Source organism: Panulirus ornatus, chromosome 37 (genome assembly GCF_036320965.1).
Source record: "Panulirus ornatus isolate Po-2019 chromosome 37, ASM3632096v1, whole genome shotgun sequence".
NCBI lineage: Eukaryota > Metazoa > Arthropoda > Malacostraca > Decapoda > Palinuridae > Panulirus > Panulirus ornatus.
In genome coordinates, this window is record NC_092260.1 from 22,669,699 (window position 1) to 22,697,198 (window position 27,500).

General features: G+C 47.6%; 1 protein-coding gene and 1 long non-coding RNA gene across 3 annotated transcripts in view; one reads left to right on the forward strand and one right to left on the reverse strand.

The window, feature by feature from the left end:
* The window catches only part of LOC139760589 (uncharacterized), a 307,108-nt gene that overhangs the window by 141,484 nt on the left and 138,124 nt on the right, over window positions 1–27,500 (forward strand). The gene's annotated exons all lie outside the window — the stretch shown is intronic.
* LOC139760593 (uncharacterized) overlaps window positions 1–27,500 on the reverse strand; it is a 99,256-nt gene that overhangs the window by 14,454 nt on the left and 57,302 nt on the right. Inside the window, exon 2 of the long non-coding RNA XR_011715368.1 lies at window positions 13,772–13,974. This is a non-coding gene — a long non-coding RNA (uncharacterized lncRNA). The remainder of the gene's footprint in view (window positions 1–13,771; window positions 13,975–27,500) is intronic.

Sequence of the window (27,500 nt, forward strand, 5' to 3'; positions counted from 1 at the left end):
TAGGGATGTAGGTCAAGGTGGAGGCCTTGCCGACCTGATCGTGTAGGTGTGTTTCATCAGGTACTCCTCCTAATCTAGACACCCCAGGTCCCTCAAGACCTCGTATTGTATATCTAGTATATCAGATCCGGCCCATATCTCCCCAACACCAATCCTCCCCACTCACTTTATCATCCACTTTCACACTTCTAATTTCCCCACCACCCCCTTCCTACTACATTCTTTTTTCCTCGTCGTCTCCTGCTCCCTTCGTTTCCTCTCCATCATCCCTTCCTCCTCGTACCTTCCCTCCTCCTAACTTCCTCCCCACGTTACTCCCACTCTCTTATCCCCTTTCTATCACCCAATTCACCCATTCCCCATCATCCTTACCGTCTAATTTCTGCATTTTGCCCCCCCAGTCATATCCCTACTCTCGCCGACTGTACCCTCTTCCCACTCTGTCTACTTTTCCTTCTCTTACAAGCTCTTCAATGTCCTTCCATCTTTTGTTTCCTTCTTATAAGCCATTTTATAACCCTCTTTCAAATGCTTCTCTTACCTCTGTTAAGTCAATATACTTAATTCATACAAGCCCTTTTGTTTCCCAGTTAAAAGTCCTTTTACTTCCTCCTTCTAAGTCTTGCTGTTCCCCTTTTACAAGCCCCTTTATTTCTCCATTCTAAGTCTTGTGTTCCATTCTTACAAGACCCTCTGTTTCCTTCTTACAAGTCTTTCTATTCTCCAAGTCCTTCCATTCCCCTTTACCGAATCCTCCTATTTCCCCTTGATCGAATCCTTCTATTTCCCTCTTAAACGTCCCTCTATTTCCCCCCTTACATGTCCCTCTATTTTCCCTCCTACAAGTGCACCATCCCACTACTGACCGACAAAGGAACCATTCACATCACCACTGGTAGACAGCCCACTCAAGGCTGACACGTCCCTGGTGAACAACTACACTGGATAACATATCTACGTACAAAGCTGAAGAATTATTTTACAGCCATCCCGCCCTCACAGCCCCCCCCAGCGGGAGCCACACACAACACAACAATGTCGTCTGGAATGCGCCCAAAGCCAAAATAATTTGCATACTGTAAATTCGTCGTGAAATAACGGGGGATCCTGTCGAGCAACGGGGCAAAAGAGGATGAAAAAGGAGAAATCGTTTGACTGTTTTTATATATCTAAGAACAAACGTGAATACTGAGTATGTATATAATCACTCCCACCGGGGAGGGCGTGGCGGGGAGGAAGAGGAGGAGGAGGAGGAGGAGGAGGAGGAGGAGGAGGAGGAGGAGGAGGAGGAGGAGGTCTGCCACTTGGCCACTCTCCCTCTCCGTTGCAATGCCTTCCTCTCACAGCAGCTCTCCTGCCGGAGGGATGACGGAGGGACGTGACCTGAATCCTGAATGACTCACTGCCACGTAAAACAAAACATTCTGATGACACCAAAAACCTAACTTTAGAAGAAAAAAAACCCACTCTTCTAAACAGAGTTAGACTACTAGTTAAAGTTCTAGAAACCAGGTATATCGCCTAGAAAACACGGAATCTCCCTATCACAGAAGTTAGAAAAAAAAAGAAGAGGACAAAGTCTACGAAATATAAAAGATAATACATGCACAAGAACCTAACCTCTACGACTGTGAGAAATATTGTAGGCGATACGTCACCTTTCGAAAACCTTCAAAAATCTAGAAAAAAAAAATATGTGTCTTAAAGATACATACAAAACTAACCTTATTGAGTGACAGATGTTATTCATGCCTCCAAGAACCTCACCTGGTAGCGAGAGAAACTCATGGCGTCTTGGGAGGAGTAAAAGATATATATTTCCCCCGGGGCAAAACGCTGAGCCTACTTAGTTAAACAAACCATCGTCTATTTCTTGAAAAGGTCTTCACAAACAAACTCCACGATGAAGGGAGGAAGGACGGGGCCTAGAGAACTGGGGGTAGACGGTGAGAAAACCATTCGGAATTGACACGTCACACACACACACACACACACACACACACACACACACACACACACACACCTACACACACACACCTACACACACACACACACACACACACACACACACACACACCTACACACACACTTCAAGAGATAAGCCCCTACGAGTCTAAAACTCCTTCCTCGTACAGGATAAACCAGTAATTACACACACACACACACACACACACCACACCCACACAAGCACATCCACTCATAACAAACAAATAACTCAATGTCCGCCATCTAATCCCCCCCTACGAATCCTTCCACCAATCATCCAATCCCCCCCCCAACCTCCTTAAGCAATCCCCTCCACGAATCGCCTCCACTTACCTCCAACACCTGACCACGCATCCTCCCTCACTCCATCAATCACCGCCGACACCCGTGGGTTCAGCCACACCATCGTAGCTCGAGACGCGTCCACACCGTTATGCCCAAATTAGAGTCATCTCGTCGTAGACCTGATTTGGGCGCATCCCCCCACCACCAAAACACGATTCCAACGAAGGGTTGGGGGAGGAGGAGGATGGAGGCGCTGAGGGAGGGGGGGGGCCTTTTGGACTCGTGCAACCAACCCTTCCCTTCCCCTCCACTCCCCTCTCTCTCTCTCTCTCTCTCTCTCTCTCTCTCTCTCTCTCTCTCTCTCTCTCTCTCTCTCTCTCTCTCCCGAGGGAAAATATCCCAATGACGTGGGTCCGATACGGAGTCGAGATTGCCACGATTACATCAGTCGGGTTCAGGAAATGAGTGAAAATGAGTTGAGGAAATGGGTGAGTTATGGGGATGATGATGATGAGGGATGGGGGTGGTATGGGGATGGTGAGGGAGTGGTGGTGGGGTTTATGAGGTTGATGAGGGGGAGGGTAGGTGGGGGGTTATGAGGATGATGAGGGGGTGTGGGATGTTATAGGGATGATGAGGGCGTGTGGGATGTTATGGAGATGATGAGGGCGTGTGGGATGTTATGGGGATGATGAGGGCGTGGGATGTTATGGAGATGATGAGGGCGTGGGATGTTATAGGGATGATGAGGGCGTGTGGGATGTTATGGGGATGATGAGGGGGTGGGATGTTATGGGGATGATGAGGGCGTGGGATGTTATGGGGATGATGAGGGTGTGGGATGTTATGGGGATGATGAGGGGATGGGGAGTTAATGGGTGAAAGGAGTGAAAAGAAAGTTGTTACATACGATTACCTGCCGAAGGGGGGACGTTTTCTTTCCCATGTGGCAGGGCTGGCGCGTTGCGCTCACCGCAATAAAAGAGAGAGAGAGAGAGAGAAAAAAAAAAGGACGAAGAAGTTACTACGAAGGACGAGTCTTGTGATGACAAGAGCTATGAGGTGTGAGACGGAGGAGACTGCCATGTTTGTGGACTGAGAGAGAGAGAGAGAGAGAGAGAGAGAGAGAGAGAGAGAGAGAGAGAGAGAGAGAGAGAGAGAGAGAGAGAGAGAGAGAGAGAGAGAGAGGAGAAAAAAATCCCTAATGAAAATACTGAGGAAAGGCTTTTATAAAGGGGGGGCAGCAATAAGCAGGCTTCACTCGTGTTAACTAATTAAGCTTCTCAAAGCATTTTTAATCTTTTATAAGACTTCGAGGAAAAAAAAAGTGAAAGAAAATTCCCTTCTATCCAGCTGAGGTATATATTGTCTGGGTCGGTATGAAATATCTGGGTGTCATAGTCCCTCATGTGAGCATTATTCTAGCATTTATGAGAACTCATTTAAATGTTTTTTTTTTTCTTTTTTTTTTGAAAATCTTTTGTGTGATACTTCAAGAGAACACACAACTTTGAGTCCCGTCACCACCATACAGATGGGAGAGATCGTTGCGTAAATGAGAGAGATCGTTGCGTATATGAGAGAGATCGTTGCGTATATGAGAGAGATCGCTGCGTATATGTGAGAGATCGTTGCGTATATGTGAGAGATTGTTGCGTATATGTGAGAGATTGTTGCGTATATGAGAGAGATCGTTGCGTATATGAGAGAGATCGTTGCGTATATGAGAGAGATCGCTGCGTATATGTGAGAGATCGTTGCTTATATGTGAGAGATTGTTGCGTATATGTGAGAGATCGTTGCGTATATGTGAGAGATTGTTGCGTATATGAGAGAGATCGCTGCGTATATGTGAGAGATCGTTGCTTATATGTGAGAGATTGTTGCGTATATGAGAGAGACCGTTGCGTATATGTGAGAGAACTCTTATAAAGGGAATTCTGAGCACCGTCACCATATTTATGAGAGAGTTCGTCGAGCGTCTGTGAGACAACCATTCAGTACTATTATCTTTATGAGGAAGCTCGAGAGGCATTTACGACGGAAATCACTCACGTAGTCGTATGACAGATCGTTAAGAGAGAGAGAGAGAGAGAGAGAGAGAGAGAGAGAGAGAGAGAGAGAGAGAGAGAGAGAGAGAGAGAGAGAGCTGGTGAGGTATTTTCCGTGAGCTCGTTAAACATTTATGAGGTAGGTCGTTAGGCTTTCTTTTTCTTCATAAGGGAGACAAGAGGATAAGGGTTGCCGAAGTCGAGGTGGGAGAGACTGAGAGAGACGTTCAGATTAGCAGACTTGAGAAAGTGAGAGACTCAAGTCACCTGGGTGACTGTCAGTCAGGCGTGTTTCTACTGACGTTTCAAACGACCAACTTTCACGTCGTTGAGAAGAGATACCGTGTCGTCTGTGTGAGGCATTCTGTCGTTTTGTGAGACCCCTGTCGTTTTGGGAGATCCTCTGTCGTTTTGTGAGATCCTCTGTCGCTTTGTGAGATCCTCTGCCGTTTTGTGAGATCCTCTGTCGTTTTGGGTGACTTTCTGTCGTTTTGTGAGATCCTCTGTCGTTTTGGGAGACTTTCTGTTGTTTTGTGAGATCCTCTGTCGTTTTGGGAGACTTTCTTTCGTTTTGGGAGATCCTCTGTCGTTATGCGAGACCCTCTGTCATTTTGTGAGACCCTCTGTCGTTTTGTGAGACTTTCTGTCGTTTTGTGAGATCCTCTGTCGTTTTGTGAGATCCTCTGTCGTTTTGTGAGACCCTCTGTCGTTTTGTGAGACTTTCTGTCGTTTTGTGAGACCCTCTGTCGTTTTGTGAGATCCTCTGTCATTTTGTGAGACCCTCTGTCGTTTTGGGAGGCCCTCGGTCGTTTGGTTACTCACGAACCACTCGGACGTTTAATGAGACTTTTGGTAGCTCATGACACAGTCGTTTAAGTCGTTTGCATGAGGCAACTCAGTCGTTTCTGAGGACAGTCTCGCAGTTTTACGAGTGGCACTCTTGTCGTTCCTCGGAGACATTCGTTCGTTTTCGAGACGTCCCGTCGTTTAAGGAGACTGACTTTCGGTCGTAGGCGGCGTCTCCACGGAGGCAAGAAAAAGCCTTTCAGCTTTCCAAATGCCGGCTGTGAACACTATACATCTGGCCTATTTCTGGTCCCTGACCTTTTCAGTGTGACGCCAGGCAACACAGCTGTATCTCCAGGGCCAAGGCTGAGTCTTATAGGGGAATTATCAGGCCAAGGCTGAGTCTTGCGGGGGTCATCAGGCCAAGGCTGAGTCTTGCGGGGGTCATCAGGCCAAGGTCGAGTCTTGCGGGGGTCATCAGGCCAAGGCTGAGTCTTTGGGAAGGGTCATCAGGCCAAGGCTGAGTCTTTGGGAAGAGTTATCAGGACAAGGCTGAGTCTTAGGTGACAATTATTGGGCTAAGAGTGAGTCTCAGGGAGGAAACTATTGGGGCAAGGCTTAGTTTTATGCGAAGCTCAATCTCAAGAAATAAAATGGGGTTCGAAATGGACCGAAGGCACAGCGTCCAGCCGATGTTGTTGGTTCTGGCTTGAATTTTATCAGGGAAGTAATCACCTCCACCACTAACTATCATACGAATGATTAATGTAATACTGATTACTTTCTAATCATCATTTCTTAAACGGTCTGAAAGGAACAGGACGTCCTGGTGCTGCAGGTAGAGTGACGGGATGTGACGACGCTGGGTTAGAGAATGGGGTCTGACCACACTAGAGGTAGAGGAATGGAACCTACCACGCCGGAGGAGAGGACGGGAAGCTGTCACACTAGGGGGTGAGGACGGGAAGATACCATACTGGGGGAGAGGACGGGAAGCTGTCACACTAGGGGGTGAGGACGGGAAGATACCATACTGGGGGAGAGGACAGGAAGCTACCACACTGGGGGGTGAGGACGGGAAGATACCACACTGGGGGTAGAGGACAGGAAGCTACCACACTAGGGGGTGAGGACGGGAAGGTAACACACTGGGGAAAGAAGACCAAACGAGAGCCGAAGACCAGACCATCACCTCTGCTGGCCACTGGTAACTGGTAATAAGGTCCTCCTTTACAGCGTTCTCACTGCCCACACTCCTCTCTCTCAACATCCACACGTCCTTAGCAGGTCAACCAAAGCCATTGGCTCTCTTCACGACTCTCATTTCCCTCCCAGTGAACGACCCGGGTGCTGTTTGACCACGTCGGAAGAGGTCATCTTTCACGTGGATGGTGATGGGTCTCCAGACAGTTCCAAGGAAAAAAAAAAGAAATATATATATATATATATATATATATATATATATATATATATATATATATATATATATATATATATATATATATATATATTTCTGTATCTTAACTCTTACATTCGACCATAGTCCCATACTCTTCTGCTTCCAAATTCTGATGTCGTCTCCCAAAATACATTCTTCCCTTTTGTAATATACACAGAGACAGAAACTTAAGTATCATATATTCTTTGCACCTGTCAGACACACACACACACACACACACACACACACACACAAACATTATTTAGCACCTGCTAACGTGTGACACTTTCTTTAGACACACAAAAATCTGGAGGAGTTGCGTCTTGTTCAGTGGGTCCCCTGAATCATCAACGCTTAACCTTTCATGCACCGACATAACTCAACATGTTTTCTATAAATTCCTAGTCCTCTGTTGTCTATGGTGGTGGGTGGGGAGGAGCCATCTACTTCGCTGTTCTCTCTCCAGCTACAGTGGCGGGTTGGGAAGGAGATATCTCCTTCACCATCGTGTCTCCATCTAGAGTGGTGGGTGGGTGGGTGAGGAGGAGCCATCTGCTTTACAATCCTGTCTCCATCAATACAGATTAAGAATTCGGGATACAATTACTGTCCTCCAGTGGATTAACCTCGTCGTAAGAGACCAGGTCTCTTGTCCGGTTCTCTTCCGTATTCCCATGTAACGTTGTCTGGCTTTCGTCTGTAATTCCCCTGTAGTGTTGCCTGGTTGCCTGGCTCCCTTCCCCACTCCCGGCTAGACAAGAGATCAGCCACGACTTGGGGCGGGTCCACCCGCTGCTGCTGTTCGAGTACCGGGAATCCACCGGGCGTGATGGTTCCTTAATCATTATTTACACAAACGCTCCCGCCGGCAACCAAACCATAAACAAAGCCCGGAATGTTGCTGCGGGGTGAAAGGCTCTAAGGGTGTGGCTGAAGACTCACGAGCGAGAGGAGGAGGAGGAGGAGGAGGAGGAGGAGGAGGCGGAGGAGGAGGAGGAGGAGGAGGAGGAGGACGAAGAGGTGAAGGAGGGAGGAAAAGAAGAATATGAGAGGAAAGCGTGGATAGGAAGATGGATGAAATACGAACAGTGGGAGACGATGATGATGATGAACGAGCGCGCGCGCGCGCGCGCGCGCGCGCGAGAGAGAGAGAGAGAGAGAGAGAGAGAGAGAGAGAGAGAGAGAGAGATTAACAACAACAACAACAACACAGGTGTGTGGGGGGGGGGGGTGACAGATGTGCCTGGGAGGAAGGGTGTTCCCATCTGGTGATAATCTTTAGTTCTCCTCCCGTCTGCTGGCGGATGCCTCCCATTTAACCCCACTTATCTCCTTCATCGTCTTTCATTAACTTCTTTTTAAATCAATGAAGCGAGTTTTCTGCCTTCGCATATTCAGTTATCCATCCATCTGTTGGGTTCTGTCAGCTTATATTTCATATCCTGATCGTTGTATCCATAGAACGGGTTATGCAGTGCCTTGGTGTATACCTATTAACAAGAAGATAAACTGAATTATGAAATGCCTCCATTGTGGATGTCTAACAGTGGGAAATAAGACACCCATGGCTGGCTGGCTCCTTGTGCTCAAAATATCCTGCTTTTCTAATTTTCGTAAGTTCCACTCATCACGTGCGGGAGACGTGGCCTGGGAAAACAAAACAAACGACCTCCTTCCAGACTCAGCGTCCACTTGCTAGAAGGGTCTGATCTTCATGTTCCAGGAAACTGCAACAACCGTTCCAGTAGGAAACAAGTGTTATCAGGCTGGTTGGTTAGCTGCGCTGAAGGTCTAGACTAGGTATACGGTCCTTAGTGTTATTAGCATTACGATTAATTACACTTGAGTGTCAACTCGTCTGGAGGCATCTTGGAACATTGCTGGAGTCATCCTGGAACACTGCTGCAGGCATCTTGCAACTCTACTGGAGGGTTACTGGAACACTGCTGCAGGCATTATGAAACACTGTTGGAAGCATCCTGGAACACTGCTGAAGGGTTCCTGGAACACTGCTGCAAGCATCTTGGAACACTGCAGGAGTCATCTTGGAACACTGCTGCAGGCATCTTGGAACACTGCAGGAGTCATCTTGGAACACTGCGGGAGGGTTCCTGGAACACTGCTGGAGGGCTCCTGGAACACTGCTGGAGGTGTCTTGGAACACTGCAGGAGTCCTCTTGGAACACTGTTGGAGGGTTCCTGGAACACTGCTGGAGGTGTCTTGGAACACTGCAGAAGGCATCCTGAAACAATGCCAGAGGCAAACTGAAAAAAAAGAAATTGAAATTGGTTTCATCCTGGAATGCCGCTGGAGGCATTTTGGAGCACTGTAGAAGGCGTCCTGGAATATACCGACGGAAGCGTGCGGGCCCTCAGCTGGAAGCATTGAGGCCCTCAGCTGGATGATGGAAGGTGTAAACTCTCTCCCAACATACGACATCAATTTCCCCTCACTGATGAGGTCGGTGCCAGACCCGCGGTGAGCTCTTTACTCAAACGCTGCCTCTCGACCCCTGTTGATGCACCGGCCATATATATATATATATATATATATATATATATATATATATATATATATATATATATATATATATATACATACATATATATATCAACTCGGTCGTGAAGATAACCCCGTTGATGTAGCCGCCCGTGATACATGCATCAGTTCCGGCAAGAAATGGAGACACTGGTGATGATGGTCCCTCCTCCTCCAAAAAGCATGAAGCGACTCTGGCGAGAAATGGAGATGGACATTGCCATCGGCATAACTTGGTCTGACCTCATTCTGGCGGGCTGAGTTCTGCCATTTAAGTTGTTGAGTATGAAGAGCCGTCGCCTCTGGTGTGTGTGTGTGTGTGTGTGTGTGTGTGTGTGTGTGTACTGGGGTCAAATGAAACTTCATTTACAACTGCGAGTTGGGACTAAGGCGCTAAATGCCTTGTGTCTCGTGTGTGTATGCTTCTCTTTGGTCTTCAGATAAGATAACGCCAGACATCTGCATGACACACACACACACACACACACACACACACACACACACACACACATATATATATATATATATATATATATATATATATATATATATATATATATATATATATATATATATATATATAGATAGATAGATAGATAGATAGATAGATAGACAGATAGATAGATAGATAGAGAGAGAGAGAGAGAGAGAGAGAGAGAGAGAGAGAGAGAGAGAGAGAGAGAGAGAGAGAGAGAGAGAATGTAATATCATTAGCTCATGTCGGGACCAAACCTCTATAAGCCATCTCAAAGCTCTACTTGGTATATCTGTTCGGTATATCTGTCGCCATTCAGAGACTAGCATGAGTTCTACCGTCAATATATTCACAATCTAATTATACCCAAGCTAATTAAGGTAATTATACCCAAGCTAATTAAGGTAATTAGTAATTATCTATTACCGTGGCGACGTACCCGTCATAAAGCCTTATGCCCAGCCCTTCATGATCAGGATCATTAGGAGCGACGCTCTTGTTACCTGCAACCGTGGAGGTCGCTCTTATCGTCTACAGACCTCCAGTGACTGAATATGGCACTGTCTCGAACCTCAGAAAAACAAATTCTTGAAAGTCGAATGACAGATAAAAAAAAACCCCACATTATTTTAACATTCGAATGAGTTTCAAGAAAGTCTTTTGAAGGTTCGATTGATCAAACATGTGGAGAATGTCTAGAAATGACTTCCTTCAGAATAGTATATATATATATGAAGGTTAAAAATCACACTTCGAGGAGACACGGAGACATGATCTATTTTCAAATCCAATACAGTTTTCACGAGCTCTTTTCAGATGGCATTCCAATTGAGAGGAGGTTGTGAAAAACCGAAATTGTATTGGATTTGAAAATAAATCATCACGTCTGTATAAAGTGAGGTTCTAACATTCATTTTTTTTAAGACAGTGTGTTCTTTTACTTCATATATATATATACATACATATATATATATATATATATATATATATATATATATATATATATATATATATATATATATATATATATTGCCGGACTCCGACTGGTTGAGGTTACTACGTGAGTGAAACGTCACCTTTGGCTCGTCTGCTTCATCGGCAGTTGACGAAACAAAGGACAGTCTCGTCAAGGAACAGCTGTACCAAGGGAAGCCAAGAGGTGCCATGGGAAGCCAAGGGGAGCCAAGAGGTGCCATGGGAAGCCAAGGAGTGCCATAGAAAGCCAAGGGTTGCCATGGAAGGCCTAGAGGTGCCATGGAAAGCCAAAGATAAGACCAGAGGAAAGTCACAAGCGCCCAGTGTCCAGGCGCAGCTCAGACCCGACCACTAAAGTATGCAGGAGGGTTCAGCATAATTTGCTCTGCTCTCGTAACGCACTGGTGTCTTCAGCCAGGTCAGCTTTATATTCATGGATCATGTTAGACGTCAGGTCGAGGTCTACAATCAAAGTCCCCGGTGACGGGACAAGATGAGAGGTCGAGTGAATGGTCAAATCAGCTACTATTAGATTTTACCTTTCTTCAACTAACCCTACTTTCCCCACTCACTGAGAACCCTTCATAAATACAGGTTTTATCAGAGCTGTACCTTCGCCCTTCTCAACAACACCCTTTTTAGCCGTCCCAACAACAACACCCCACCCCCACTATATCCCACCTCACAGACCTTTAATACCAACTGTAAGATCCTTCAGGAATCGGTTCTAAACCCCTGGACTTCCTCTTCCATCCCATGTTTAGAGTTACCCCCTCTCAAGTGACAGTTCCACCTCCCGTCCCTCTTCCATTATCACCATCCTAAGGTACCATCAGGTACCGTCCCTTCCCATCTCCCTAAGGGGAGTGTGTCCTTCCTTTCCCTTACGAACGTCTCTCTTCCATCTGGTTTTAAGTTACTGCCCTGGTGAGTGCCTGAAGGTGATCCCCCCCCCCATCCTGTGCCTGACAAAAGTGGCGCTTGGGTGTTAATGTAGGCGCAGGTGTTGACACACACGTCAGCACACACACACACACACACACACACACACACACACACACACACACGTGTAAAAAAAAAAACTCCCTCTCCGTGTACACCGAGCTAATTACACCTTACACAAAAACCAGGAACACAGACCAAAAAAACTAACTCATCACCAGCCAAACACCGCCAACAATTCTCATCCCACAATACTCGGGATTTGTATGACCAATACCGCTACAGTCCAGTGGCGGATTGGGGCCTGCTGCTGCTTGCTTGCTGCTCCCCCCGTCATCAGAATCACATTTTCGAGAGATCGGATTCAACTGTTTTGACCCGATATTTTAAAGTCTAATCGGAATACATTCACCGCTCGGGATCGGCTAGATCATCCAGGTATGAAGGATTCACAGCTATGCTAATAACGATTTGATTACTCACGGTATTTTTGATGAGAATTTCAATTATATCTTTGAGGATGACGTTGCGACCTTTGGTGGCCTGGTCGAACACCAGGCCTTTGTGCTGAATGGTCGTACCTTCCTGTTTGAGGGTCGTGCCCTCGTGCACTGAGGGGGTGGTTACAAGGAGGGGCTGTATGAAGCCGAGCGTTCATGAATTCCTCGAACAGGGGGGAGTGTATGAGATGCAGTACACGGACGAAGGCGACTCCTAGACTCCTACAGCCCAAACGATGGTTTCCATCACCACCCACACTCCCCCTCTCTACCCTCAGCAGGGATGACGAGAGGAGGCCAGGACTCTTGTCTCGCCCAGCGCCGCCTCACACAACAGCTGCTGCTGCGGGAGGAGGAACCGTCCGTCGCGACGGCGGTCGTGGCGAACATAATGACCCGGTCCCGAGACGCTTCGAGCCTACGAGACAAAAGACATTTTCTTTTTCATCGTGCTACCTACCACTGACTTGCCGAGACGCCCAGTCTATCAGCCCCGAGCTGGGAACAGCTTTAATTTACGTCGTGACTACCGAGCCATGAGGCATCAAAATTGTGCCTCCGGCAGACAATCAACAAAAACACTATTGAAAACGCGAGGGGAAACGGGACGATGGAATGAACCGCCAATATACCCTGTATGGAAACGTGAGGGAATGGGACGATGGAATGACCCAGTATCACACTATGAAAACGCGAAGGAGAGGGAACAACGGAATGAACCAAGCATTAAGCGAGGGAACAGGAATGACATAATAAGGCCTGTGATTCATCTACACTTTTTTAAAGTTGATGGATGAATACTTTTTTTTTTTAAACTTTCGTGAAAAATATATAAAAACAGGGAGCTAATTATGTTGTCTATTCTCTTGACACGCCTCAGCTGGAGAGTCAGACAATATTAATGAGTTACCTTTGTATTTCATGACGAATACAATACGCCACAGTGACAGCAATCTACGAACTGTGAGGGGGATGAACAATCCAGAGACACCCCCCCCCCCCCGAAGCGCTTGTCGGTAACACAACAATGAACCACTTCATTCTCCACCCCCCCACCTCACCCTCCTCCCCCAAAAGGCAATTGAGGCCACTCAGTTTCCAATATACTTGGCTGGCAACAAGACGCACTCGGTACTAACCGGTCTCCACCCTGCTAACCTCGCCAACACCCATTGTCCCCCACCAAGAACAGAAGCCCCGGTTATTAAGGGGTGGTAGGATATTGCTGCTTTACAGAGGTGAATGAAGGCTTCGTCGTCAGACCGATCTGGCCCAGGGAAAGGAACTCAACAGACACGCTGAGTTATGAGGTCTTTTTTTTTTTTTTTTCCATCTTGGGTGGAGGGTTTTAAGTTTACAAGATGATTCCCGAACTGAGAAATAAATCCTGTGAGAGCCGACTCAAAAGACTTAAATCTATTTAGTGTAGGGAAAGAGAAGGTTAAGCTGGGGAGGATCTGATACAGGCATTCAAACTCAGCAAAGGCGTCGATAATCTCGATCTAACGAACTCGCCTTGGGCTGGCCTCGTCTGATCATCACACTCGAAGTGATGGTTACAAACTCGCGGGCAAACGTTATACCTCGAATGACGCGAAATACTTATTCTTCAATTATTGTTAACATGTGTTAACATATTGTTAAGATTGGTTGAGGGTATTACTAAAGATTCGTTTATGAATAATGATAAATGTTTCGCTTCAAATCCACGAATGAGACGATTACTTCCACCTCCTTCGCTAGTTTTGTCATGTTTGTCTGTTTCTAACATGTACTACTTATTTTCAGTCTTACCTCATTGATGCAAGATGTTCATGTGTCTTCCACGATCACAGACAGGCCTCGAGAGGGACCCAGTGGTCTGTTACCGTTTGAATTCATTTGAGTTCCTTTGTACAGTGTCGTAGCGTTGTGCTCAAGGGTCGTAGCGTCGTGGTCAAGGGTCGTAGCGTCGTGCTAAGGGTCGCACCGTTGTGCTCAAGGGTCGTACCGTCGTACTGAAAGAAACAGAACCCAAATTACAAATACAAATTCATGCGCGCTTGAAAGTCAAACGCTGTTATTCATTCATTTATTTATATATTTATTTATTCATTTATTCACACGTATTTGCACTGACTCATCCTAATACCAGAGCGTACAGTACATCAGAGAGCAATGCTCGTCACCTGTGTCATCCTCTGTGTTAATTACGCCAGTAGATTTAGATACAAAAAAAAAAAGATAACAAAAAGATATAAAGTTACTCATGTACACAAAATACGGCGCGTTTCACGCCAGACAAAGCCCGCGTCTGACGCCGGACAAAGCGATGTATACATTCTTTGATGTACGCGGGAAACGTTCCGCTGAAATGTTGATCACACAAGGCCATTGGGGGATGAAAGGCAACAATTAGCACGACCGCCAGACTCAGGCGTTTTATCGTTGGTCAGTCGCATCAGCACGACGCGGCACGACCCTTGGAGACTACGCCGTGTAAAACCATCCATCACGACGGTACGACCCTTGATCATGGTACCATGGCAACGACCCTCGACTAGTACCGTATGACCCCTGGGCACCGATGCGTGCGACCCATAAAGCACGACGGTACGACCATTTGGCTAAGTTGGCACGACCCCCTTTTTTGACCCGGCAACTCATGTGCCAAGTCCAAAGGCCGGGTCGTCACATGCACGGGTCGTACCGCCCTCACCCAGAGGACCGTACACCGTTCCTGCTCAAGGAGTTTAACCTTCTAAATCGAGCGCCTGGCCACAACCACTAAATCGCCTTCACTGAAAATATACTGAGGTAGAAAATATGCGGGCGCTCAGCTGTTGCCTTATAATGCTTTTACTCCAGCATGACCAAACTCTAGATGGACGCTTATAGACACTGACGAGATCGTGTGTGTGTGTGTGTGTGTGTGTGTGTGTGTGTGTGTGTGTGTGTGTGTGTGTGTGTGTGTGGTGTCTTGACCAGGAGGAGGGGGTCAACGTGCTTAGGTTGTCATCCTTCGTTAACACAGATGAAAAGGAGGAATGCAAACACCAACACACCAGTTTGGCTTCCTTGCCCACCTCCCTGGGGCAAGGAACCATCATGGCAGCTCGTCTCTCCGTGCTCTACCCACTCCGTCTTTCCCTCAAGTTAAGGAGGCAAGGGAGAGAAGAGGGTGGCGAAGGACGAGGTGCGAGACACGAGCCCAGGGAGAGAGACACACATCTGGTAATGACTACCTGGGTCTGGGCACCCTTCCCTAGTGGTGACAAGACCATCAGGGCCTCGAACTGGGAGGCCAGGGATGACTACCGGTGCCACCAGGGAAGGAGGCCATAACAGATGGTAGGAGGATCGCGTCTATGACGGTCGCACCAAGTCCTCCGACCTCAGCCAGCCCCGGACATACCGGACACTGACTCATCATTCGGCGACTCGGCAGCGGAGGACACGGCTGTTATCATTCACCTCTCGGGAGTCGGGAGGTACTTGGCCCAATCGTCAGCCAAATGGGAATAAGACTCACTAGGATACTCCAATGGGAACTCGTACTCATCACTTACACACTCCACGAGAGGAGAATCAAGTCTCCATCTGATGAGAAGGTCGGTGCCACCACTGTACTCAGTCACCGACTCTTAAGTGTCTAGGATTTCTAGCAATTTCATTGAATGAAATGCAACTGTAATCTTTTCACATTACCTATGGCAGGTAACTCCAGGCGGTAGACAGCGTACGCGATCGGTCCCTCACCCATACTTCCCTACCATAACATTCTAGTGGTAATGGACGTGACTAGTGGGTGGGAGGAGCCTTCTGCTTTACTATCCCATCTCCTGTCTGTAGGAGTGGGTTGGGATAAGCCTTCCATTTTGCTATCCTATCTCCATTTATAGAGATCTAAGGACTTTAGGATACCATTACTGTCCTCCAGCAATCATCAAAGACCGTCATGTCATCTGTTCTCTGGCTTTCCCATTTCTATGTACGGTGGTCCGCCCTTCATTTACTTTACACTCCCTTCCCTTGTTATCTATCCTTCCCATGTACTGTTACCGGACTCTCCTATATGCTCTCACGTACCTGGACGTTGCTCTCTCTAGCACCACACACCAGGCGCTGTCAATGACCAGGCGAACTGTCACGCCAGGGGTCGACCTCACCACCCAAACAGGATACCCTCCCACCACCCTTCACCTCAATCACCAACACACCAGGACAATGGGAAGAATGACTCTTCTCCCTAGTAAGGAGCCTCTCCCCGGGGGGGTTGCTCGGCAGCGCAAGCAACCGGTCGGACCCCCATGGGTGTCCATACCTCCAGCCGCCTCCACCTCCTCCTCACCATGGGGGCGGGCGACACACAAACACACACCCTCGGCACAACAATGCTCGCTACAGTTTTGAGTAAGTGCGAGATTGTCTTGTCTCCCCCGAGACGCGGCGGCACACCGACGTACCCACCCCTGTGACTATCTTGAGGGTATGCGCTCTTATGCACATGGGAGAAAGGGGTGAAGATGGATGGAGAAGTCGCGTGGTCGAGTACTCCTCGTCTTGCCCATGTGGTCAGAGAGGCAGCGCAGACTCACCTTGTTATAACGTAATCCACAGCAGCAGACCCTCAACTGGCAAACACACTCTTCACTTACATCGCCTCTGTGAAGCCGCAGCTCCTTTACGACGAGGTCAGCCCGCCTGATATGAGCAGGGAAGCGGGTGACATTGTCCCCCCTCACATTGCCCTCACGACCCGCGGGCTGGGTATGGGCTGTGGGGAAGAGGAGATGGTTGGAGGGAGCTGGAGTGAGAAGGGTGAGGTGCCAGATGGCCCAGCTGTAGCCCTTTCCCTACCCCACTTTTTTTTTTTTTTTTACTGTGCATTCTTCTCCCGCTGACACAGACTCCCCTTTTCTCATAATCCAGTTTATCAGTCGTTTCTCCTTATCAGTCTTCTTATCAGTCGCCTCTAACTCTTTATCTGTCCTGATGTTTGATCTCGCCTTTTAGGGTCAGGTTAAGGGATAAGCCATCGTACTCAATGGTCGAACGGTTGTGCTCAAGGGTCGTCGTGCCTTAACACTCAAGGGTCGTACCGTCGTGCTCAAGCTTCACCATAAAGTCGTACTCGACTGTCTTAAGTTCGTGTTCAAGGGTAAATTAAAAAAAAGAAACCCAGTTGTCATAACGCAAGGGTCAGTCTCGGGCAAAAACATGTAAATCTACCCAGAAAACAAAACAAAACAAAAACTTCAAGTATGGGTAGAAAACCCGACCCAACGAATCTAGACAATCATCATGGACTCCTACGACTTACAAGAGGTTTGCCAAGAGCACTTGGGAGAAATATCTGCTTAAGGACATCCAAGGTGAGTAGTAGTAGATAAAAAAAAGACTGACCAGTTGAGACAGAATGTTATTACCAATTAGATAGACAGGGCGTAGGGAGCACTCGTAACAACCATAGTCTTTATAGGGAATTAAATCATATTGCAAGACGACGACGTATGTCTGCAAGAAAATAGGAAAAAGCAACAAAAAGAAAACGAGATGATGTGACTAATATAAAAATGACCTGGAGGTATGTCCATAGCTCAGGGGTACGCCCCTATGACCCACCCAACTCCCCCCTCTGCCACCACCACAAGCACCGTCACCACCACTACCCACCTACCACCACCACCAGCACCAGCAGCCCTCAGCACAAAAAGTCACTGAAAATCGTCAACCGTGAAATACGTTCGCGTGCCCGACCCTTCCAAGAACGGTGTGGCTAAGGGGGGACGAACCCAGTAGCTGAAGTTAAGTTAGCCCCTTGAGAACGACGGTAGCTTCTCCTTTGAGCACAACGGTACGAACTCTTAAGCACTTCGACGGTACGACCCTTGGGCATGATGGACTGTCCTTTTGTCGAATCAGGTGAAAGCCACCCCCAGTGACTCCTCCTCCTGCGAGTTAAGAGTGTGGGTTGTCATGATGACGAACCACATGGCTTGGCCACCGGCAGTGCCATAGCTTGGCCGTAACCTGGTCATAGCAGAAGTCTTGACTTGGCTGCTGCTTCCCAGAGTTTTCTTGTCTAAACCAGACACACGAGAACTGGCCGTTATGGCACCCGCTTCGTTCCTCAAGCAGGAAAGTTGTGAATTTCTCTTCCTTCTTTCGTTCTTCCATCTTCCCTATAACCCTTCCCACATCTTAGAGCCAGCTCTACACATATAGATGTACACAAGGAGCTAATCATAACATCTACAACCTTCCTCTCACGCTCGTCAATCTCCCTTTTTTTTTATCCGTAATGGCCACAACCGAAGTATGATCCTACCAGTGCCAACCTCGCTTACAGAACATCAGAGGGGATGTAATACAACAACAACAACAACAGATACATCCTTATAAGCACACATGATGATGGCACCTGAAGCAGCAGCAGCAGCAGCATTCTCACCATGGAATACCACATACTGGCCATGGGGTGTACGGTCCTCTCATTATCATGGTACACTATGTACACTGGCCATGAAGAGTGTGGTTTCCATTTATCTCGACAGGATTTGTAGCTCTTTATCTACTGACTCTTTTTTTTTTTTCATCTTGGGTGGGGGTTTTAAGTTTACAAGATGATCCCGAATTGAAAAATTTAAATCCTGTGAAAAAAGCCGACTCAAAAGACTTAAATTATTTAGTTTGGGGAAAAGAGAGTTAGCTGGGGAGGAAATCTGATCCCAGGCATTAAATCACAAAGGCGTCGATAATCTCGATTTAACGAACTCGCTTGGGTTGGCCTCGTCGATCATACACTCGAAGTGATGGTTAAAAAAACCGGGGGCAACGTTATACCTCGAATGACGCAAAATTTACTTATTCTTAAATTATTGTAACTGTTTTAAAACATATGTTAAGATTGGTTGAGGTATATAAAATTCTTTTTATAATAATGATAATTGTTTCGTTTTCAAACCCACGAAGGGAAAACGATTATTCCACCCCCTTCGTTTAGTTTTGTCATGTTTGTCTGTTTTAAAATGTACTATTATTTTCAGTCTTCCCTCATTGATGCAAGATGTTCAGGTCTTCCACGTCCGGGACAGCTCGAGAGGGCCCATTTGGTCTGTTACGTTTGAATTTTTGAGTTCCTTTGTACAGTGTCGTAGCGTTGTGCTCAAGGGTCGTAGCGTCGTGGTAAAGGGTCGTTTGCGTGTGCTAAGGGTCGCACCGTTGTGTAAAGGGGTCGTACGTCGTACTGAAAAAAACCCAAAAAAACCAAATTACAAATAAAAATTTATGGGGCGTTTAAAATTTTCAAACGCTGTTATTCATTCATTTATTTTTTATATTTATTTATTTATTTTTCACCGTATTTGCAGACTATCCTAATCCAGGCGTACAGTACATAAAGGAGCAATGTTTCGTCACCTGTTTAAACCTCTGGTTAATTACCCCAAGTAGATTTAGATACAAAAAAAAAAATAACAAAAGATATAAAGTTACTCATGTACACAAATACGGCGCGTTTCACGCCAGACAAAGCCCGGTCTGACGCGGGACAAAGCGATGTAACATTTTTTGGTGTACGCGGGAAAAAACGTTCCGCTAAAATTTGTTGTTTCAACAGGCCATTGGGGGATGAAAGCAACAATTAGCACGCCCCCAGACTCGGCGTTTTTTTGTTGGTCAGTGCATCAGCACGCGGGGCACGCCCTGGAGACTAGGGTAACCTCATACGAGGTAGACCCTTACATGGAAACCAGGGCCCCCTGTGCCAACCCCCGGGGAGGTGGGGACCCAAAAAAGCACGACGGTAGACCATTTGGCTAAGTTGGCCCCCCCCCCTTTTTTGGGAACCCGGAAAACTCATGTGCCAATTTCCAAAGGCGGGTCGTAATGCACGGGTCGTCCGCCCTCACCCAGAGGACGTACACCGTTCTGCTAAGGGTTTAACCTTCTAATCGGCCCCCTGGCCAACAACCACTAATGCCTTCACTGAAAATTATACTGAGGTAAAAAATAGCGGGCGCTCAGCTTTTGCTTTAATGTTTTTAAACTCCCCCTGCCCAAATCTAGAGGGGAGCTTATAGACACTGACGAGATGGGTTGTGGTGTGTGTGTGGGGTTGTGTGTGTGTTGTGTGTGTGTTTTGTGGTTGTTTGGGTGGAGGGGTCACGGAAGGGGGGGGGCTTAGGTTTTTCTCTTCGTTAACACAAAAGAAAAGGAGGAATGCAAACAAAAAAACACACGTTTGGTTCCTTTTCCCCCCCTGGGGCAGGAACCATCCTGGCAAACTCGTCTCTCCGTTGCTCTACCCCTCCGTCTTTCCCTCAAGTTAAGGGGAAGGGAGAGAAGAGGGTGGCGAAGGACAGGGGGAGTAGACACGAAACCCGGGAGAGAGCACCATGGTTTAAAGATTCCTGGGTTTTTGGGCCCTTCAAATGGTGCAAGACATCAGGGCCTCGGAACTGGGAGGGCAGGGATGCCCACCGGTGCACCAGGGAAGGGCCATAACAGATTGGGGAGGAGGATCGCGTCTATGACGGTCGCACCAAGTCCCCGACCCCAGCCACCCCGGTCATACCGGACACTACTTTTCAACCCGGGGACTCGGGAGCGGGGACACGGCTGTTATCATTCACCTCTCGGGAGTCGGGAGGGGATTGGCCCAATCGTGCAAAAAGGAAAAAAATCAATGAAACTCATGGGAATGTTTAAACATCAATTACACACTCCCGGAGGAGATCAAGTTCATTGTGAGAGGTCGGTTTCCCCCACTGTATCAGTCCCGACTCTTAGTGTCTAGGATTTCTAGCAATTTCATTGAATGAAATTTCAACGTAATCTTTTCACATTACAGGCGGTAATCCCGGCGGTTTGACGCGTACGCGATCGGTCTCACCTATTCCCTACCCCTAAATTTTAGTGGTAATGGACGGATTTGGGTTTGGGGGGGGCTTTTGCTTTACTATCCATCTCCTGTTTGTAGGAGTGGGTTGGGATAGCCTTCATTTGTATTATCTCCATTTATAGAGATTAAGGACTTTAGGATACCATTACTGTCCTCCAGAAAAATATCAAAGACCTCTTTGTAAATTGTTTAGGCTTTCCATTTCTATGTAGGGTTTGTCCGCCCTTCATTTACTTTACACTTCCCTTCCCTTGTTATCTATCCTTCCCTGTACTGTTACGGACTCCCCTTATGTCTCACGTACTGGACGTTGCTCTCTTAGCACCACACCAGGCGCTTTTCAATGACAGGCGAACTGTCACGCGGGGGTCGACCTCCCCACCCAAACAGGATACCCTCCCCCACCCTCACCCCCCTTTCCCCAAACCACCCCGGGAAAGGGAAGAAGGGACTCTTCCCCCTTGTAAGGACCCTTTCCCCCGGGGGGGGGGTTTTGTCGGCAGCGCAAGAAACCCGGGTTCGGCCCCCCTATGGTTGCCATACCCAGCCGCCTCCACCCTCCTCACCTTGGGGGGGGGCCCGACACAAAAAACACACCCCTCGGCAACAATGCTCGCTTACAGTTTTGAGTAAGTGCGAGAGATTGTCTTGTTCCCCCGAGACGCGGCGGCACCCCGCCCGTACCCACCCCTGTGACTTTCTTGAGGGTTGCGTCTTATGGGCAAAAATGGGAGAAAGGGGTGAAGGGGGAGGGGAAGGTCGTGTGGTCAGTACTCCTCTTCTTGCCCATGTGGTCAGAGAGGCAGCGCAGACTCACCTTGTTAAACGTAATCCACAGCAGCAGCCCCTTTCAACTGGCAAACACATCTTCACTTACATCGCCTCTGTGAAGCCCCCAGTCCTTTACGACAGAGGTCAGCCGCCTGATATGAGCAGGGAGGGAAGCGGGTAAACATTGTCCCTCCATTCCCCTCACGACCCGCGGGCGGGGGTAGGGCTGGGGGGAAAAGAGGGTGGTTGGAGGGAGCTGGAAGTGAGAAGGATGAGGTGCCAGATGGCCCCAGCTGAAAGCCCTTTCCCTACCACACTTTTTTTTTTTTTTTTTATGTGCTTCTTCTCCGCTGACACAGATTTCCCCTTTTTCTTAATCCAGTTTAAATCAGTCGTTTCTCCTTATCAGTCTTCTTATCAGTCCCCTCTAATTTTATTGTCCTGATGTTTGATCTCGCTTTTAGGGTCAGGTTAAGGGAAAAAGCATCGTACTCAATGGTCAAAACGGTTGTGCTAAAGGGTCGTCGTGTTAACATAAAGGGGTCGTACCGTCGTGCTCAAGCTTCACATATAAGTCGTACTCGACTGCCCTTAAGTTCTTTTTGTTCAAGGGTAAATAAAAAAAAGAAACCCAGTTTTGTCATAACGCAGGTAGTCTGGGCAAAAAACATGTAAATCTCCCAGGAAAACAAAACAAAACAAAATTCAAGTATGGGAGAAAACCCGACCCAACGATCTAGACAATCATCATGGACTCCTACGACTTACAAGAGGTTTGCCAAGAGCACTTGGGAGAAATATCTGCTTAAGGGACATCCAAGGTGAGTAGTAGTAGATAAAAAAAAGACTGACCAGTTGAGACAGAATGTTATTACCAATTAGATAGACAGGGTGTAGAGAGCACTCGTAACAACCATAGTCTTTATAGGGAATTAAATCATATTGCAAGACGACGACGTATGTCTGCAAGAAAATAGGAAAAAGCAACAAAAAGAAAACGAGATGATGTGACTAATATAAAAATGACCTGGAGGTATTTCCATAGCTCAGGGGTACGCCCCTATGACCCACCCAACTCCCCCCTCTGCCACCACCACAAGCACCGTCACCACCACTACCCACCTACCACCACCAGCAGCAGCCCTCAGCACAAAAAGTCACTGAAAATCAACCGTGAAATACGTTCGCGTGCCCGACCCTTCCAAGAACGGTGTGGCTAAGGGGGGACGAACCCAGTAGCTGAAGTTAAGTTAGCCCCTTGAGAACGACGGTAGCTTCTCCTTTGAGCACAACGGTACGAGCCCTTAAGCACTTCGACGGTACGACCCTTGGGGCATGATGGACTGTCCTTTTGTTGAATCAGGTGAAAGGCACCCCAGTGACTCCACGTCCTACGGGTTAAGAGTGTGGGACGTCATGATGACGAACCTCATGGCTTGGCCACCAGCAGTGCCATAGCTTGGCCGTAACCTGGTCATAGCAGAAGTCTTGACTTGGCTGCTGCTTCCCAGAGTTTTCTTGTCTAAACCAGACACACGAGAACTGGCCGTTATGACACCCGCTTCGTTCCTCGAGCAGGAAAGTTGTGAATTTCTCTTCCTTCTTTCGTTCTTCCACCTTCCCTATAACCCTTCCCACATCTTAGAGCCAGCTCTACACATACAGATGTACACAAGGAGCTAATCATAACATCTACAACCTTCCTCTCACGCTCGTCAATATCCCTTTTTTTTCATCCGTAATGGCCACAACCGAAGTATGATCTTACCAGTGCCAACTTCGCTTACAGAACATTAGAGTGGGTGTAATACAACAACAACAACAACAACAGATACATCCTTATAAGCACACATGATGATGGCACCTGAAGCAGCAGCAGCAGCAGCATTCTCACCATGGAATACCACATACTGGCCATGGGGTGTACGGTCCTCTCATTATCATGGTACACTATGTACACTGGCCATGAAGAGTGTGGTTTCCATTTATCTCGACAGGATTTGTAGCTCTTTATCTACTGACTCTTTTTTTTTTCATAGTGAGCACAATGATATAATAATTTCATGTTATATCCTGTACACAGAGATGCGATGAATGTCACGGGTGACAAAAAAGTATCCATTGTATTTCTCTGTCCACTGGGCAATATATATATTATATATATATTTTGATGAGAATTTCTGGGGGGGTGCGGAACATTCGTGAGGTCTGTCAGATTTGGGAGGCGGGGGAAGCGGGACTGTGGGAGGTGAGGGGAAGCGGGAACTGGGACTCTGGGGACGTGGGTAAATGTTGGGCAGGCAGAGGGATTTCGAGAGATGGAGTAGTTGTGTGAAGGAAGTGAGCAGGGGGATTTTAGGGAGGTAAGGGGAGTGACGGGAGGCGAGGGAGGAAGTTGGTGGCCCACTAAATGAACTTCTGGCCAAAGAACACTTACAAAAGGTCGGACGAAGAACCGAGCGACCAAATCCACCATGTCCATACAGGCAACATTCGACCAGTCACATACTAGAATATATATAACCAAATTGACCACAGAACAGGTGGGCGGTCCAACCGATACCTTAAACCGCTTGGACAACTCAACCAAGAAGTCGACCACAGGCCCACACCACACCATTCAACCTGTCGCTTGACATAGTCGCCCAAACTTATCCATTACACTCCAGGTCTTCCTCCATCTGTCTCCTCGACTCCTTCGCCTGTCATCCCTTCCCTTTTACTCCCCCTTCCCTTGCCTCCCCTTCTCTCTAACTCCCTTCTCCCTTCCCTGCCACATCCTTTCTCTCTGATTTCCCCATCTCCCTGCCACCTCATTTCTATGGGCTATCCCTTCACTTTGACTTCCTCTTCCCTTTCCTTTGACACCCTCTTCCCTGCAGCCCCCATGCCACTGACCCCCTCTCCTCTCTACCCTTTTCCTTCCTTCAGACACCCCCACAGACACACTCCCCTTCCCATGCAACCTCATTCCTTTTGACTTCCCCTGTCCCCTTACATACCACCCCTTCCCTCATGAACCCTCCTTCCCATCCCCTGCCAGACCCTCCCACAAGACCTAACCCATGTTGACACACACTTCCCAACTTCCCGCAGACCTGTTAAGGAGCGACACAGACGCATACATAGAAAGTTTTCCTCCAGTGAGAGACCATTACAGTGACGCCTTCCACCTCAGTGACACCTTCCACCACTGGAGTGACGTGGAACATTTCCACTGGGGAAATGACGTACGTGAGTGTGTGTGTGTGTGTGTGTGTGTGTGTGTGTGTGTGTGTGTGTGTGTGTGTGTGTGTGTATGAACCACTTTCGTAACCATCAGAGAGCATCTCAGCAAATCTGGTTTACTTCCCCTGAGAGGTAAGATATTCCTATGATACATATGTACGTATAATCACTGATGTCAATTAATCAAAGAGTCAGTAAATGACCACCTCGCCCTGTGGTAGTTACTGTGTCAATTACTGGCCACAGAACGAAACAACAGGTCATCCTTTTTTTTTTTTTATCAATTTCTTTAGAAACCATCATAACCAATTCTCCTCATCCTTCCACTGGTAAACCCCTGCTCATCTCTCTCTCTCTCTCTCTCTCTCTCTCTCTCTCTCTCTCTCTCTCTCTCCCAGTCCCGCCATCTGCCGACCTACTAATGCACTGCCGAACAACTTCTTCTTCTTCTTCATAAATCACTTTATCCTCACCTCACTAGCCAAACGTACCGCCACTCTTCGATCATGCCCTCATATATATTTTCTTTCTTCGAATCTCTCTCTCTCTCTCTCTCTCTCTCTCTCTCTCTCTCTCTCTCTCTCTCTCTCTCTCTCTCTCCCTACCTCGGCTGTATTATATATTCTGTAACAACTATATAAACTCTGGATCGCAGCTATAGAGATCTAGGGTTTGCTATACAAATTCTGTAATAATGCCTTATACAGAAACTTGGTCCGTATTACGCAGTCTTCGAAAATTCGCCTAAGACTTGCAAACTCTTTGCGAAATATGTGAAAATTATTCTGAGAAGTTTCTTAATCTTGAAAGTACTGGAAATGTGGGATGCCCACGAGGTCTGACGCAAGGACCAGAGGATTCCCTGGAAGGTCTGACGCAAGAACCTGAGAAATGCCTGGAAAGTCTGGCCCAGGAAACTAAAAGAGTGCCTGGAAAGAATGGCGCAATGTCTTGACAAATGACTGGAAGGTCCGAATTGGGAACCCGATGAATGACTGGAAGGTCCGACATGGGGACCTGAAGAATGACTAGAAGGTCCGACATGGGGACCTGAAGAATGACTAGAAGGTCCGACATGAGGACGTGAAGAATAACTGGAAGGTCCGACATGGGGACCTGAAGAATGAATAGCAAGGTCCGACATGGAAACCTGAAGAATGACTAGAAGGTCCGACTTGGGGACTTGGAAAACGACAGGAAGGTCTGACTCAAGGACCTGAAGAATGCCTGGAACATCTGAGGTCGGCGGGGTAGGCTAGACGAAAGTCCAAGAACACGATAGCTAGATGTTGCCTCAAGACCCGAGGGACGTGGGAACTCAGCATGAGAGGCGGCGTGGAACCTGAGGAACGCATGAAGGGAACGAGACAGATGGCGCAGGACCAAAGGAATATGGAAAGCGACTTCGAGCAGCTGGAGCAATGGTGGGAGAGACAAGTAACTCGGTAAATACGGAGGTGAAAACTGGATCATATACATTCTAGCCGCCAAACACACTGCTAGACGCTCCCATTTACAATCTAGATTAACCACCAAACATCACCTGATGACAACAGACTGTGTAAATCACGCCTGTTTACAGCATTGCCCAGGTGCAAATTATTCTAATTCCTGTTTGAGCAAACATCACGAGTCATAAGTGTGAGAGAGCATTATGGATTCGCCATATACATTCTGGGTCACACGAATTTACATGGAAATGATGTTTTTACTGTGCGCTTCTTCTCATGGCTCCGAACCCGAGCCTTGGAGTCGGCCTTGAGGCGAGGACTGAGCGTCCCATTTACATATAGACCACACTCTCATGGTGGCCATGGTGTGTGGTGGGTGGCCTAGCCAAGATAGACGTGGTGTGGGTGGTGGCCATGGCGTGTGGCGGGTGGCCCTGTCATGATGGACGTGGTGTTACAGGTGGACCCCCAGCAAGGGGGAGACCCTCCTCCCTTACTCCTCTTCACCTTCAGCAGGTCATAATTACATTACACACACACACACACACACACACACACACACACACACACACACACAGACACACACACAGACACAGACACAGACACAGACACACACACACAGACACAGACACACACACACACACACACACACAAAGAACAGAAACCGACAAACTCCGACAAACGACCACTCCGGCAAAGCATCCCTCTCACAACCTGCTAACATGAGAGTTTTCGTTTCATGTGCTGGAGGAGTGGGACGGTATCCCTGGACCTGGTCCCTCTGCTGCTCCCTCACCGGGATAATTGAATCCCAGAGCCTCAATGACATAGATGGCCGGGTGGAGTCAAGAGCGATGAATATTTTATAAAGTTCCTCTCTCTCTCTCCGCTGATGTAGAGAGTGTGCGAGTATTTGCCCCAGCGAGAGATAAGGCTAAACAGGGCTACATAAGCCTACTGTGTGTGTGTGTGTGTGTGTGTGTGTGTGTGTGTGTGTGTGTGTGTGCGCGCGCGCGCGTGCTTCACCTTTGCTGTAGGTGAAGGAGTTCGCTTTCGAGAAGGACCTTGCTATGGGGATCATTGCTGGGGGAAGGATAACGTTTGAGACCCTTGCTGTGGAGGTCATTGCTGGGGGAAGGATAGTGTCTGAGAACCTTGCTGTAGTCTGGAAGGCCATTTCAGGTGAGGA